We start from the raw sequence: 15,943 nt of genomic DNA, 5'->3' as shown, positions 1-15,943 counted from the left end.
AGGAGAACAGGAAAATCTGGTGCACAATACAAGTGCCCACAGTGTGTTTAATTTCCCCATTTGCGCATCCAGGGGGCAGCTGGAGCCCAGCATATCCAAAAGAGAACTTCCTCTTCCTCAAACTTACCTACCCCAAGCCTTCCCCATGCCTGCAGACAGCACCTCCATCCACCAGTTCATCAATCTGAGAACCTGAGAGTCTCCCCCTTCCCACCACCCACATCAAATTCATCACCCAGTTCTGTTGATTTGACCTCCGCAATGTGTCTGAGTCCCATCTTCTTCTCTCCCAAGGAGTCCCCAGTCTTGTGGAGGCGTCAGGGCTTGTTCTAAGGAGACGCTAGTTTGCTGGAGGAGATAGCTCTGCTTTTAGAAGACCGCCGTCAGCTAGGGGAGCCTATCCTCCCTGGTCAGGAGCCCTCTGGGAGAAACTGGGAACTGCTGAGGACACCTGGTCCCTGCAAACTCACGGAGACATGAGCTCACACTGTCCCAACAGAGACCATTGATGAGGTGGCCCCTCTCATAGGTGGGTACCCCCTCCCTGAGGCAGAGGGGCAGCTGGGGGGAGGTGGAGGCTAGCCTCCCCAGATGAGTGGACCCTGGGTCAGAGCTGCCAAGGGCATCCCTCTCCTGGGAGGCCAGACCCCATCAATATCCTTCTCTGGTCTGGCGGTGGGAGGAGGGAGCCTGGACCCCAGCCTCACTGTGCCCCCAGTAGCCTGCGTCATCGCAGATGTGCCCCTGCCCTTCTCTGGGCCGGGCCGGCTGACACTTACACTGCATCCGCCTCCAGGCTGGACTCTCCCTTCTCTCGCCTCCCCGTCCCCTTGCCCCCAACCCTCTCCCCGCATCACTCCTGGTTCTTGATCCTGCAATTATGGAAACAGAAACTTGGCTAATTTCTTGGGCCCGTAAATCACCCAATGGGGAGGCCAAGTGGGCGGCCCCCGCTTCACTCCATCACCCACCCTAATGCATCGTCTGACACTTTCAATTTATTTTTCAATTCCTTTACCATCAGAAATGATGATTAAATTTCCAACGTAAATACCACTTTACCAAACTGAATTAATCTCAAGGGAGGAGGGGCAGACAGGCCCCAGCAGCACCGTCAGAGCATCTCAGGCTTTAACCCTTCCGCCCAACTGAGGCCCTACTGGGAGGGCAGGGTCTCCTGGCGGGGGGGGGGGGGGGCCCCCCTGGGGTCACATGACCCAGACCCCTTTGCCCTCTTGCAGCCATTCTCCTGCCGGGGGTCTGGGAGGAAAGTCTTGCCCAAGGTCGTCTTGCCCAAGTTCACCTTCCCCATCAGGGCAGAGTCAGGGACACCAGCCCCTCATCCCCCCGCCTGGCTCCTTCCTGAGCTGCCTCCAGTCCCGCAGGGGGACTCAGTGGGGAAGGGGCGCTTCATGGCTGAGAGAGGATGAGATGTGGGGAGTACCGGGCTTTGCCATTTTTCAAGTCACTTAAAGGGCCAGGGATCCTGCAGGCATGAGGATGGGGGCTCCCTGTGATCCCAGAACCTGGGGCGACAGGAGTCCTGCAGGGATGGGAGTGCGCACGACTTGCAGTCCGCTCACGCACAACCAACGCCATCGCCCCCGCGCCCACCATGGTCTCTCATATCAATCCAACCAACAGCTGCATTTGACATGTCTCCCGCCCCCAACCTCAGCCCAGACCTCCGTCCTGTGTGACCCACTCCCCCGGCCTTCCCCCTGGTCTCCCCATTTCCATGCCTGCCCCCATCCATTCCCCATCCATCTGCAGAGTCATGGGCTCAGAATACTGCCCCATCATTTCCTGGCTTCAGTGCTTCCCTCTGCTCTCAGATCAGGTCCCTGCCCTTCACGGCCACGAGGATTGAGGGAACCAGCTCCTTCCCCATCAAATCGTTCCTCCACCTGGAGGGCCCTGTCCCTTCCTAACATCAAATTAGATGTCATCTCCTCAGAGAACCTTCTCTGACCACCATCCTCCATCTAAATGAGTTTTTACCCCCTATAATTCTATTTCTTTTCCTTCAGAGCACATAACACGAATGATAATCTTGTATTTATTTGTGGGCTTATTTGTTTAACAGAACTTCAGTGAAGGGATTTTTGTCTGATTCACTCAGTGCCTCAGCGGAAGCCCCTGGAAGCGGCCCTGGAATACAGCAGTTTCTCAGTGCGGACTTTTAGCCCACGATGACAGATGATACCCCTGTCTCTGAGCCCCGCCCTGGTTGGGGGGACACACCCAGGCACAAATGGGGAAACATCAGGCAAAGAAGTGCCCTAAGGGAGGGACAGAGCAGGAGCTCCTGGGGCAAGTTCAGGAGGCTTCTCAAAGGAGGCCTCTCGCCCTTCCGACCCTCTTTTTCTGTCCCTCACCGGCCCCCTGCCCCATTTCTGTACCACAGTCTCCCTCTGCCCTGAGGGGGGGCCCCCCCACTGCACCCCACTATTAAGCCAGGGCAGCCGGGTGTGGGCAGGGAGGAGGAAAGTTAGCAGTGGCCCTCCTGCAGGATGTGAGTTCCCATTCGGTGGCCTGGAAAGCAGAAGGGGCGTCTGCAGGAAGCCCGGGTCTCAGGCCACCTTCCCACCCTGACGTGGGACAGGGCGGGCAGCTGGGCCTCAATACACCGTGTCACCCCAGGCAGGTGGCTGTCTTTCTTGAGGCCTTGGTCTCACTACTCTTAAACCTCGAAGAACTTCTCAGAGGCACCTTCCCAGCCCACCTCGGCCCCAGTTGTGCCAGGTGGGTCAGTCCCTTCCCCTAAGCCTCTCTTTCCTCATCTGTAAAATGGCTCAGTGATGCTTGTTCTGAAGCTTGAAAAACATGGGGTGTCAGAGATGACACAACAGACATATTAATATAACATTAATATTAATCGTGAAAGGGCTTTTTTAACTGTCAGATGCTGGGCCCACATGAGGGCTATGGTTGGTGAGGAGGCAGGATTGGGGCTGGGAGACCTTGTTCTCATCTCTTTAGGCTGCTGGACAGCTGGATTAGTCAAGCTCCTCCCTGTTACTAATTCACCAACCATTTAAAAGTTATTTATTAAGCATCTGCTATGTGCCATGCTTCATGCAAGGGGCTAGGACACCATGGTGAGCAGAGTCAGAACCGGGCCCTCAGTTTCCTCCTCTGTGAAATGGGGCATCACCTGGATGGTCCAAGGGCCTCTCCAGCCAGCCCCGAGCCTTTCATCTAGAATTACTCCCCGAGGCCAGGCTGAGGGTGCAGCTGGCAGAGCCAGAGCCTGGGCAGAGGGTTGAGAAGAGGCTGCAGACTGCAAAGTGGCCAGAGGGACAAGGAGGGGGGGGGGACATGGCTCCTGAGCCCGTTTCACCCCTAGGACAATGAGAGTTTCCAGAAAAGACCAGACATGCTCCCCAGCCCACCCTGCCTGCTCAGCCCAGTGACCTCTGGTCAGTGGCTGCTGTGACCTCATCCTCCTCTGGGAGCCCTGGACTGGGAAGGAGCTCTGGGCCCTGACATGGACTTGGAGCCTGACCCCATGTCTGAGCAGGGAGCTCCCATATCCCTCTGTGCTCAGATGGGAAAACCGAGGACAGAGAAGAAAGAAGCTTTCTCAGGTCACACAGCAAATTAGTGATGATTAGTTCCCACCGATGTGTGTGCTTCTGATGAAGAAACTTAAAATACAATAACCACCATAATAATAAACAGTGCTGAGCGCTTTAAAGGTGAGACTGCATTTCACCCTCACACCCTCCCCTTGGGGTGGATGCATGGCTGGCCCCATTTTACAGACAAGGAAACTGAGGTTTCACTCCCATTGCTGCCCCTCTCACCACCCCTGCACGGTCCCCAGTGGGTTTTCTATGCTGTGGGTGGTTATTTATCCACGTCTGTCCTCCCTGCTCATCTCTGACCTCCAGGACATCCAGGGCCGTCCGTATCTGTTTCACTCCCCACAATACCCCAGCAGGTGCCCATCATGTAAGAGGGGCTCAACAGAGATGTGTGACAGGGCGGTAAAGTGAGAACCTAGGAAAACCAAGTCTCCCAGAGGAATTGTGCCCCCACCCTGACCCCCAGCAGCGGGCAGACCCCGACTCCTGGCTCCTGTTGGCACTGCCTGCCACGCGCCATGTACCCACGCCCAGCGCTGCCGAGACAGGCTGACTCAGAAGGAGTTAACAGCCCGAGTCTCGGGGTGGGATTCCCGGGCCTGCCTGGTTGGCTGAGCCCCATGATTAAGCCCCGCACGGGGGAGAGCGGGCTGTTGACGGAGGCGTGGCCGTGCACTCTGGGGGGAGTCAAAGTCAGCCCCTTCCCTTCCCGAAGCCCTGAGCGCTGGTTCAAAGCAGCCCCACATCCCTCCCCTCTCCTCCCTTCATCTTCAAAGCAGCCCTGGAGCTGGAGCGCGCTGCTGTTTACTCCTGAAAAAGAGGCCCTTGGGGCAGGTGACAGGCCCAGGGTCACACAGCTATTGGTGGTGGACCTGGGGCCAACGGCCCCTCCTCTGATTCACCAGCATCCTTCCTCCTCCTCCCTGGCTCTGTGGGTGGTTGAACACCAGGCTCTGGCTTTCAAAGTCCCTGAGCGCTTCTCTGTCCTCCGGCCACCCTGCAGGGTGTTCTGCCTGCCACCAGTCTGCTTCTTAGACTGAGCAGCTCATCCCCAGGAACTGCCCTCCCTCCCCCAGGCCTGTGAAGTGACTGAGAACATAGAAGATTCCCCCAGAAGAGCTGTTGCCCTGGCCAAACCCACAGAGAGGAAACATGAACTCATATCCCAGTTCCTCTGTTTTCCTTAATTCATTCAATCACCCACCCATCCACCCAGCCTCCCATCCACCCATCATTCGATGAGCAGCTCCTATGGGCCAGGCACTGCTCTAGACACTGGGGTGAAGCAGTGGACAGAAGAGATGGGCAACATAGTAGGCTCTCAGGGCACAAGAGCTGTATCACTGTTACTGTTACACTTTGGTTACTATTGTTTGAAGACACCACCTGTTCTGAGGTCTCAGAAGCCACCAACGAGGGGCATGGGGTGAACACTGCTTCCCCTGGATGAAGCTGCCCCCCCAGGGGCCGCCGGGAGCCACAGAGCCCCCTGAGCACCCATGGGTAGGGGATGCACCCAGGCACGGGGTCAATCCTTCCCATCCCCCATCCTTGCAGACAGGGCAGGTGGCTCCTGCTGACAGACTGTGGTGCCAGGAATCTGGGGAAGGTCTAATTAATTATGACAACTGACACCTTCGCCAGATGTCCGCCATGAGACGCCAGCTCTGATGATAAAAGGTTCGGGTGATTCTGTTTGAAAAGCACTTTCCAAGCAATATGTTTTTCATTTGAGTCACCAGGAAATGGGTTTATTTTCAAGGACACCGCCCAGGAAGGGCTGGCTGAGCTTTTGCTCCCCCTGCTGGAGGGTCGCAGAGGGTGCCAGGGCAGACAGGGCTGGGCAGCAGATCTGTCTTGCTCAGGATACAGGGCATGTCCACTGGGAGAGCCACGTTCTCCGTGGGCCTCATGACAGTTGGGCTCAATAACTATCTCATCTCTGCCTTGCTTTTCTCAGGGTCTGCATAGTCACATAACTGTGGGGTGGGGGCACATCACCATCCCCCTACCTTCTTTTCCTCCTCCCCCATCACTCACAGATCTTGGTCTGTTTGTTCCTGATGTGACCCCAAGCTCCTGGACAGTGTCTGGCACATAGTAGGTACTCAATCAATGAATGCATCCTTTTTTTATTGAAGTAGAGTTGATTCACAATGTTATGTTAATTTCTGATGTACAGCAAAGTGATTCAGTTATACATATATATACATATTCTTTTTTATATTCTTTTCCATTATGGCTTGTCACAGGATATTGAATATAGTTCCCTGTGCTATACAGTAGAACTTTGTTGTTTATCCATTCTATATGCACTAATTTGCATCTGCTAATCCCCAACTCCCAATCCATCCCTCCCCCCCCATCCCCCTTGGCAACCAAAATCTGTTCTCTACATCTGTGAGTCTGTTTCTGTTTTGTAAATAGGTTCATTTGCGTCATACTTTCAATTCCACACATAAGTGATATCATATGGTATTTGTCTTTCTCTTTCTGCCTTACTTTGCTTAATATGATAATCTCTAGGTCCATCCATGTTGCTGTAAACAGCATTATTTCATTCTTTGTTATGGCTGAGTAGTATTCCATTGTATCCACATCTTCTTTATCCATTCACCTGCCTACCAACATTTAGGTGGTTTCCATGTCTTGGCTATTGTGAATAGTGCTGCCATGAACATTGGGGTGCACGTATCTTTTTTGAATTAGAGTTTTGTCCTGATATAGAGTGCATCTTCTTTTTTTTTTTTAACATCTTTATTGGAGCATAATTGCTTTACAAGACTGTGTTAGTTTCTGCTGTATAACAAAGTGAATCAGCTATACATATACATATATCCCCATATCCCCTCCCTCTTTCATCTCTCTCCCATCCTCCCTATCCCACCCCTCTAGGTGGTCACAAAGCACGGAGCTGATCTCCCTGTGCTATGTGGCTGCTTCCCACTAGCTAACTATTTTACATTTGGTAGTGTATATATGTCCATGCCACTCTCTCACTTCATAACAGCTTACCCTTCCCCCTTCCCACGTCCTCAAGTCCATTCTCTACGTCTGCATCTTTATTCCTGTCCTGCCCCTAGGTTCCTCAGAACCTTTTGTTTCTTTTTTTTTTTAGATTCCATATATATGTGTTAGCATACAGTAATTGTTTTTATCTTTCTGACTTACTTCACTCTGTATGACAGACTCTAGGTCCATCCACCTCGCTACAAATAACTCAATTTTGTTTCTTTTTATGGCTGAGTAATATTCCATTGTATATATGTGCCATATCTCCTTTATCCATTCATCTGTCGATGGACACTTAGGTTGCTTCTGTGTCTTGGCTATTGTAAACAGAGCTGCAACGAACATTGTGGTACATGACTCTTTTTGAATTATGGTTTTCTCTGGGTATATGCCCAGTAGTGGGATTGCTGGATCATATGGTAGTTCTATTTTTAGTTTTTTAAGGAACCTCCATACTGTTCTCCATAGTGGCTGTATCAATTTACATTCCCACCAACAGTGCAAGAGGGTTCCTTTTCTCCACACCCTCTCCAGCATTTATTGTTTGTTGATGGCCATTCTGACCGGTGTGAGGTGACACCTCATTGTAATTTTGATTTGCATTTCTCTAATGATTAGTGATGTTGAGCATCCTTTCATATGTTCATTGGCAATCTATATATCTGGTCGGCACCGCTCATCTGTGCGGGAATCTCTCCGCTTTGCCCTCCGCATCCCTGTTGCTGCGCTCTCCTCAATGGCTCCGAAGCTTCCCCCCCCCCACCACCACCCCCTGTCTCTGCCTGCGCGAAGGGGCTTCCTAGTGTGTGGAAACTTTTCCTCCTTCACAGCTCCCTCCCAGAGGTGCAGGTCCCATCCCTATTCTTTTGTCTCTGTTTTTCCTTTTTTCTTTTGCCCTACCCAGGTACATGGGGAGTTTCTTGCCTTTTGGGAAGTCTGAGGTCTTCTGCCAGCGTTCAGTAGGTGTTCTGTAGGAGTTGTTCCACATGTGGATGTATTTTTGATGTATTTGTGGGGAGGAAGGTGATCTCCACGTCTCACTCCTCCGCCACCTTGAAGGTCCTCTCTAGAGTACATCTTTAAGGACAGCAGCACACATACACTGAGTGCTTACCGGGTGCCCGGCCCCCACAAGCTCTCATTTAACGCCCACCACAGGCCTATGTGTGATAATAGGTGACAATCAGGGCTGGCGTCTGTTAGTCAGAGCTACGGGCCAGCACAGTTCTAAGCACTTCAAATGGATTAACCCTTAATCCCCACAAAGCCCCAGGAGACTTGCACTATTATTCACTTTCACTTCCAGGTGACTTACGTCCCTTGACCGAGGCTGCTTGGCTGCCGAGCGGCAGAGCTGAACCTGGAGTGTCCTCTGGAGGCTGACTCTGACCCTGTGCTGTGTTGTTTCCCCATTTTACAGATGGAATCCCAGGCTCCCCCAGGTGTTCTGGTTCTCTGTCGCTGTGAAACAGACCGCTCTAAACCCAGTGGCTTAAAATTTTGCTCCCAATTTTCAGGGCCAGGAATTTGGCACATGGAGGACAGCTTGTGTGGCTGCAGTGAAAGGCCACAGCCGGGTAGTCGGCAGGGCTGTCGACGGCTGCTGGGCTCGATGGGGCCGTGTATCTGGGCCTCGGTTCTGGTTGTCAGCGGCTTCAGTTCTTCCCCTGACACGCCTGCTGGGGCTGTGATGGCCCAGATGCCGTCTTCCCTCACATGTATGTCACCTGGGATGGGCTCAGCTGCCACAGCTGGGGTCAGCAGGCATTACTCTCCCCAAGCCATCCCTCCCCTGGTTTCTTGGGCTTCCTCACAGCCCTAACACTGGCGTCCCCCAGAGAGGCAGGGGGAGCGGGCTGGGCCCAGAAACCAGCCCGGCATCACTTCTGCCATATCCTATCGGTCAAAGCAACCAAAGGCCACTCCCGTCCAGATTCAAGGGGACAAATCACACAGAACCACAGCTGGTCTGTGAGTTGTGTGTGACAAACATCACCCAGAGGCAGGCCCACCTGCCCCCAGTCTTGAACACCTATCCTATCCCACCTGCCTTTCCAATAAAGCCTCTTGTCCCACTCCATGAGCTCTGCGCCCCCTCTGCACCTTCCCCAGTCTCCTGCCGGACCCCTGGCCCACTCAGCGTCCTCCAATTCCAGCCCAAGCCCCGAGAAGACACCTCAGGGTCCCCAAAGTGTGGTCGGTAGCCTCCCGAATGGAGGAGGGGCTTGCGAACATGCAGATTCCCCGGACCCTCCCTAGACCTAGGCACCAGGACCTCTGGGATGGGGTGGGGTCAGGGAGTCTGTATTTAACCACCTCCCGGGGTGAGTCTGCGCGCTCCCACCTCTGGGAACGGCTGTCCCAGTTAGCTCACCCCTTTCCCACCACCCCCAGGCCCTCCCGGTGGTGCCAGCCCCCGCTGACCTCTGCCTACGTGCCCCGGGCCGTCCCCCCAGCAGCCCTGCGGCCCGAACCACCACCGCCCTTCTCCGGGGTGTCAGGCGAGGCTCAGGGGGGAATGACGCGTCCAGTCTCTGCCCTCGGCTCCACCCCTGCCCCGCTCCTCCCCCTGGACCCCATCCCTGGGCCGAGGACCCTGATGGGGGCAGCTTCCTGGGTGGGGAGGGCCCTGCTGACTCGCTCACACCGGCCCCCCAGGAGGGACTGAGGGGCCCCGGCCTCAGCTTCAGAGCCCTGCGGCCCCAGGAAGAAATCGGGAAGCGCTCGGGCGTTTGTGACTCAGCCGACCCAGCAGGGCTCCACCGCCGCGGCCGCAGCCCCCGCTGGCCAGGCCGGGCCTCGATCCGGCCACGGGACCCGCGTCCCCGCTGACCCGCGGGAGCCCCGGTCAGTCAGGGCGGAGCCGCGGCTCTACTTTCTCCCGGTACAGTTCCCGGACCTCACCTCAGGGTCCAGGTTCGCGGTTCAGTGAGAGAGAGACAAAATTACCCCGATACCGGCTTCCTAACGTTCCGTCACCAGGCGATTGGGGTCTCATGGAAAGTTCTGGAAGGCAGGCACACGGCCCCACCTGCATCGCCTCACTGAACCCTGGCCACAGCCGCACGGGGTGTGCTTCTCCCCCCTGTCCTGGCGGGGGACGTGAGGCCCGGAGGGCTGTGCCTCCCGGCCACGAGGCACGCGGCCACTCAGGCGACAGGGCAGGCGATGGACCCCGAGCCCCGCCCGCGGCGCCGCCCTCCGTCCAGCACCTCCGGCTCCGCCCGCGGCCTCCAGCAGCCCCTGGGCGGGGACGGTGCCCCGGGCTCAGCCCGCCGGGGAGAGAGGAATCACAGCCCCGCCCGATGCGGCTGTGTCCGCCGCCGGGGTCGCCGCTGCGGGAGGAGCGGGCAGAGACCGGGGCGGGGGAGCCGCCCGTCAGCCCCGCGAGCTCCGTCCTCCGAAGACCGTGTTGCGCCTGCGCCTCGTTCTGTAAATTCTGCAGTGGCCTTTGGCCAAAAGCAAGAAAATCCTGACCTAGAAAAGGTAAAAGTCCTTTGAAAGTATGAGCCCGGAGCGCTGGCCTGATGTGTGGCCGGGGACAAGGTGGCTGAGGCGGCAGGAGGAGGAGGAAGAAAGGCGCGGCCGCAGTTCCCTCCCCGCGGCTCCTCCAGGTTTGCGCTGACGTCCGCGGGCCCAGAGCCCCGACCGGACCTGCAGGCGGAGAGGAAATGAGGGGGTGGTGTTGGGGGTTGCCCAGCGTGGGGAGGGGCACGCGCAGGGTCACCTCGCCCTGAGGACCCCCAGGCCCTCCAGCCGGGACGGCCGTGCAGCCAGGAGCTCCGCAGTGAAGGGGCGGCTGCCCACCTGCCAAGGCCAGGATGGTTCTCAATATTTGGGGTTCATAGCGCTCCGGAATTCAGGCCAGCCCACTTAAAGGTGTCCCAACAATCCAGCCATGATGACAAGGCCACGTTTTGCCATGTCCACAAGTTTCTCTCGCCCTCTGCTCTGGGTCTTTCTGTGCAGGCTGTGCTCTCCCACACCCTGACTATGCCTCTTCTAGATATTTCTAGCTTAGGCTCAAAGCTTAGATGGGTCCTCCTACCTTGCTCCTACGTGAGTTGAGATTGGTTTACATTTGTCTGACCACAAGAGGGAAGGACGTTCAAGAAGGGAAGGGGGCATAGGACCAAGCTGCAGTCTGTGACCTAACTTACTCAGTAGTTTTTTGGACAAAGTGGGAAAGGTGAGGTGAGTCCTGCCTACATCTGCCCACCACATGGCAGTGGCAGAAAGTGGAAGAGAAAGGCTATATGGGCTCCGGCCTTGTAGCACAGTAACCCTGTCCCCCAGTAACTGCGGCTCTGATGAATCAACTCCTCCGCCTCTGCAGGGGTGGGGTGGTCAGGAAGGCAGAGGTGGGCGAGACTGGAAAGGAGGGAGAAGACTCCCTCCCCCTCTGTCAATCATACACTCCTTAGATGCTGCCCAGGTCCCAGGCACATCCCCTTGACAATCCCCATCCCAGACCCTACCACTAGAATGTTCCATCAGGCACCTGTAAGTCTCCATCTGAGGCTTCCTCTCGGCCTGCATGCCAGGCAGCCAGCCTTCCACCAGCAATGGGTGAGAACCTGGAGGGCCCATGTGGGATAGCTGGCAGGCGTGTTCTAGAATGTCTCCTAGAATTCTTCACTGGGACCGAGCCCCAGTTACCCCCAGTGGTAACTGTTCTGAAATGCGCTTGGGCTGCTGACTTTGAACCCTTCCTGGCTGTGCCTTAGGTAGGTCACCTCCCATTCTGACTTCAGTTTCCTCCTCTGTGAGGATGCCCACCTGGCAGCTTGCTAGGGAGGTTTGTGGTCCTGGATGCCAAGTGCTTAGACCAGCATCCGTGGCAGTAGGTGCTTCACTGCCGTTGATGTGTACTCCAATGGGCATCAGTTCTTTGCTGCCCCAGTACTCACCTCCTCTTATTCCAACAACAGTCCTTATCTGGGGAGGGATCAAAGGTACCCCCCTCCTTCTACTCTCAGTCTGTGGTTCTGGGTGGCTCCAGCTAGTCAGGGATTTACATTAACTTGGCCACAGCTATTGGCTCAAGGATGGTCACAAGGCCTGATAAGAGCCAATAAGGTGCAATGAAATAAATGCTGGATGGGAATGCTGGGACTGAAGCACTTGCTCTTTGCCTCTGAAATTGAACCTGAGGGGACAGAAAGGCTGCTGCAGCATCTTGCCAACACAGGGTCTGAGGATGGAGCCAGTGGGGCAGAACCAGAGCAGGGAGAGAGAAAGAGACTCAGACCTTGTTTGAGCTCTTGAGCAAGCCATTCCTGAAACCCTCCTCTTTGACTTTTCAGTTACCTATGCCAATACTTCCCCTTTGTGCTGAAGCCAGTTTGATATGAATTTTCTTCTCATCATCTGTAACTGAAAGCAATGACCCAGATATTTTTTGTTATTACTATTATTATTTACTCTAAGGCCTCAGTTTCACCATCCACACAGTGAAAGGGTTGAGTCTGATGGAATCTCAGAGTCCAGCCCTGAATTGCTGGGATTCTAAGGAACCTGAGGACCTGACAAGGCTTGGAGCTACCAGAGGCAGGGATGGGTTTTCCTTGCTCAGGCCACAGGGAGGATGGCAAGCTGTGGGAGGAATATTGATAAGGACAAGTCAATCATGGCTTTCACTTGCTGGCCTGCTGGGGGATTTGGTTTGGAAAAACGGAGCCAGGGAAAGGAAGAAGAGCTTCTTGCTGAGCCCCGGGATGCTCAGTGGTGACAATGATACCCAGGCTCACAATAATCTGTCTCACCTCTCAGGTGTGTAAAATGTATTCTAATCCGCTTGAACCTCCCCATTGCACTATGCAAGAAGCAGAGCCCAGGAGGAAAGGGCAGCCCAGAAACGTTAAGTGGTTTGCCCGAGGTCACACAGCCATTACAGGACTAAGCCTCCACCAACCGGGTAGTGGCTCCAGATAAGTGGCTTCCCCTCCCCAGGCCTCAGTTTCTACATCTGACAAGTGGGCATGACCATCCCTGCCTGACAAACCTCACAGGGTTTGGGTGAACAAATGAATGGGTGGTTGGGTAGGAACCGCTCTGAGATGCCAGGACAAGGCATTGGAATATGGAAAAGGAAATTGGGAGCCTGGTAAGGCAGCTTTCTGGCACATTCAGCCCACATTCCGTTCCTGTCTCCCTCTAGGGCAGGGAAGGCCATGCCGAGGTCAGGGGTTGTACAAATGCCGAAGATTGTCATCAAACTAGCCATCTTGCACCTTTGTGTCTATGCAAACATGACGTGGCTGTTGAGGAGGTGATCCTGGGGGTCGTGAGGGCTGGGTGGGAATTAGGCTTGTGTTTCTCTAGGGTTCCCCATCTCTGCCTCACTGCACAGCAGCTCTGATTTCCAACTTCTAAAGCCTGGGGTGGAGGAAGGACCAGGACCCGGAGCTGCCTGCCCTGGGCCAGCCAGGAAGCAGAGCGGAAGGCAGGATGGCAAGTTAGAAACTGCACGACCGTGGCACCTCATCCCGCCTGGTTCCTCTCCCACTTCCCGCCTCCCGCCTCCTCCATGCAGCCTGGGTAACATTCTAGAAAGTAAATCCAATCACATGCCTCCTGGCTTAAAACCCTCCAGTGGCCTCCCACTGAACTTGGAATAAAATCCAGCCTTCTTACCATGGTCTCCATGGCTTCCAGTCTGTCCACAGCCTGGAATGCTCTGCCCCAGCTCTCCATCCCACAGGCTTCCCTCATCTTTGAAGTCTCAGCTGAAACGGAGTCAGCCCCACATGTGCCACCCACTTATTCTCCATCCATGCCCCTATGATCTGTCTCCCTGGCTGGCCGGCACCCAGCCGGCACAGGGCCTAGTGGGTGTTTGAAAGAATGGATCAGCTAATTAATGCACTAGAGCGAATCTGTTTGACTTACTGGAGGTCACAAGACTCAAATCCTTAACTCGTCACTCCCAGGCCAGGCTCTTACTACCAACCTATCTTAACTTCACTATGAAAGTTGGGAGTGGGGAAAAGAAGAGGGAAGGGGCCAAAGGACAGATGCCAAATCCATTTCTCTTCCTAAATGAAGGCCCCTCAATCCAGGCTTCTCCAGTGTGAGCGAAGAGTTGGGAGCTGTTGAATAGATGGGGTGGGAGACATGACATGCTCAGGACCTTGGCCTTTGCTACTAAGCCCACGGACTCTGGAGCCAGACTGACCAGGTTCAAATCCTTCATCTTCCAGTGACTAACTGTGTGACCTTGGGCAAGTGACCCAACCTCTCTGTTGGGCTGAGCACAAGAGGAACCCAGTGAAGGGTTTCAGCAGGTGGGGACTGGGTGGTACAACTGGGTTTGCAGAGAAATGGGTTGGAAGGAGCCAGTTTGGGTGTGAAGAGTTGTCATCTGTAATTATACTCCAGACCCAAACAGGCTCCTACAGAGTGGGCTTGTAGTAAATGTCAGCTAAGCTGGAGTCTGTGGGTCCCATCCCTTGTCCCACACTTGGATGGCAAATACGGAGGTGGACGCCACCTTAGTCATGGTGTTCAGGCAGCACCGTGCCCGCCGTCCCCAATGTCCCCTCAACACTGACCATCTGCTACTCACCCAGGAGGCCCCCTCTCAGATCTTCCTCCCTGCGGCCCTCTGATATCCTCCTATAGTTTTGGCAAAGATATCCCCTAACACCCCACTTTTGTCAAAACACCAGCTTTGATTTCATTGAGCAAGACACAATCTGAGATCCGACTGATGCCACCAAAATAATTTTAAAATAATGAATTTTGATTTTGTAAAGATGGCAAATGTATAGTGTAAAACATTTAAGCAACACTGATGCTTACAAAAAATAAATAAACTCAACATTTGGTGGATCTCATTCTAGGCACCTCTCTGTGCACATATGTAGCACAGAAAGAAAGATAGATGAGGAAAAATGGAATTATACACTATTTTTAATAAAAGGGTGTTAAATATAATTTTACTTAAATTTAACAGAAGAATTTAAAATCAAGGTTAAACTGAAATAAGTATTAACTTCAGATAAATGTTGCCTCACAAGAGATATTCTTTTCCTAAAAATATTTTTACAGTTAAGAAGAAAGCTTGAAAAAAAAAAATTAAGATGTGGTCATGCTTTAAAAAAAAAAAAAAAAAAGCTTTATGTTTTTATTTTAGACTGAATGTACTGACTCCCTAGTAATAAAAGTTAGGAAATTAGTGCATTTATACTGTCCCTTAAAACGTTATTATTATCTTGTCAGGGTTTACAACATTTCGTGCTGTTATGGAAGCACAATTCTCATGGCAATTTAGAGTGAGCTTTGCATTTAAATAGAATCACTTCTCAGCCCCAATCCTTCCTTTCTTCCTTCCTTCCTGCTTTCTTATTTTAAGTTTTGACTATATCTTTGCCTTTCCTTTTATCTTTTGTACTTTCAATTTTTGTTAATAAAATATTTTTTTCCAGAAAGACTCATGAATGTTGTTTCCTGAGCTCCAGACAGTTGAAAATGTGTCTGTCACCTTTTCACTTGAAAGACAACTTGGCTGGGTATAATATTCGGGAGTTGTATTTTCTTTCCCTCAGATTTTGTAGACATTGTTCCAATGCCTTTTAGCATTACTATGGAGACCCTTGTGCCAATCTGATTTCTGCCTACATTGTGATTTGATTTTTCTACCTAGATGAACAGATGAATCTTTTATTTCTGAAGCTCAGTTATTCAGATTTGTCTTAGAGCTGGTATTTCTTCAGCAATTATTCCTGGAAGACTGTGTGTACTTTGGACCTGAAGATTCATGACTTTATTTTCAGACTTTTGTTTTAGTATAACTTTGAATATCTTTATACCATTGTCCCATACAAGGTTTATCCATTGGCTAACCTTTTTCTGTCTTTTATGCCTCTCATCACTCTAATCTTTTTTTTTAATCTTATTAATTTTATTTTTTTGGCTGCGTTGGGTCTTCATTGCTGAGCGTGGGCTTTCTCTAGTTGCAGTGAGCGGGGCTACTCTTCCTTGAGGTGTGCAGGCTTCTAATTGTGGTGGCTTCTGTTGTTGTAGAGCATTGGCTCTAGGTTCACGGGCTTCAATAATTGCAGCACACGGGCTCAGTAGTTGCAGCACGCAGGTCCTAGAGTGTGCAGGTTTCAGTAGTTGCAGCCCATGGGCTCAGTAGTTGCATTGCACGGGCTCTAGGACACATGGACTTCAGTAGTTGTGGCATGCGGGCTCAGTAGTTGTGGCACACGGGCTTAGTTACTCCATGGCATGTCATCACTCTAATCTTTGACCCCCCCAAAAAAACTTCTTCTTTTCTGTTTAATGTTGCATGACTTTCCATAGTTTAACTACAATATTTCTTACTGTAGTTTAGT

Source organism: Balaenoptera musculus, chromosome 1, assembly GCF_009873245.2.
Source record: "Balaenoptera musculus isolate JJ_BM4_2016_0621 chromosome 1, mBalMus1.pri.v3, whole genome shotgun sequence".
NCBI classification, from domain to species: domain Eukaryota; kingdom Metazoa; phylum Chordata; class Mammalia; order Artiodactyla; family Balaenopteridae; genus Balaenoptera; species Balaenoptera musculus.
Note: the sequence above shows the minus strand (reverse complement) of the source record.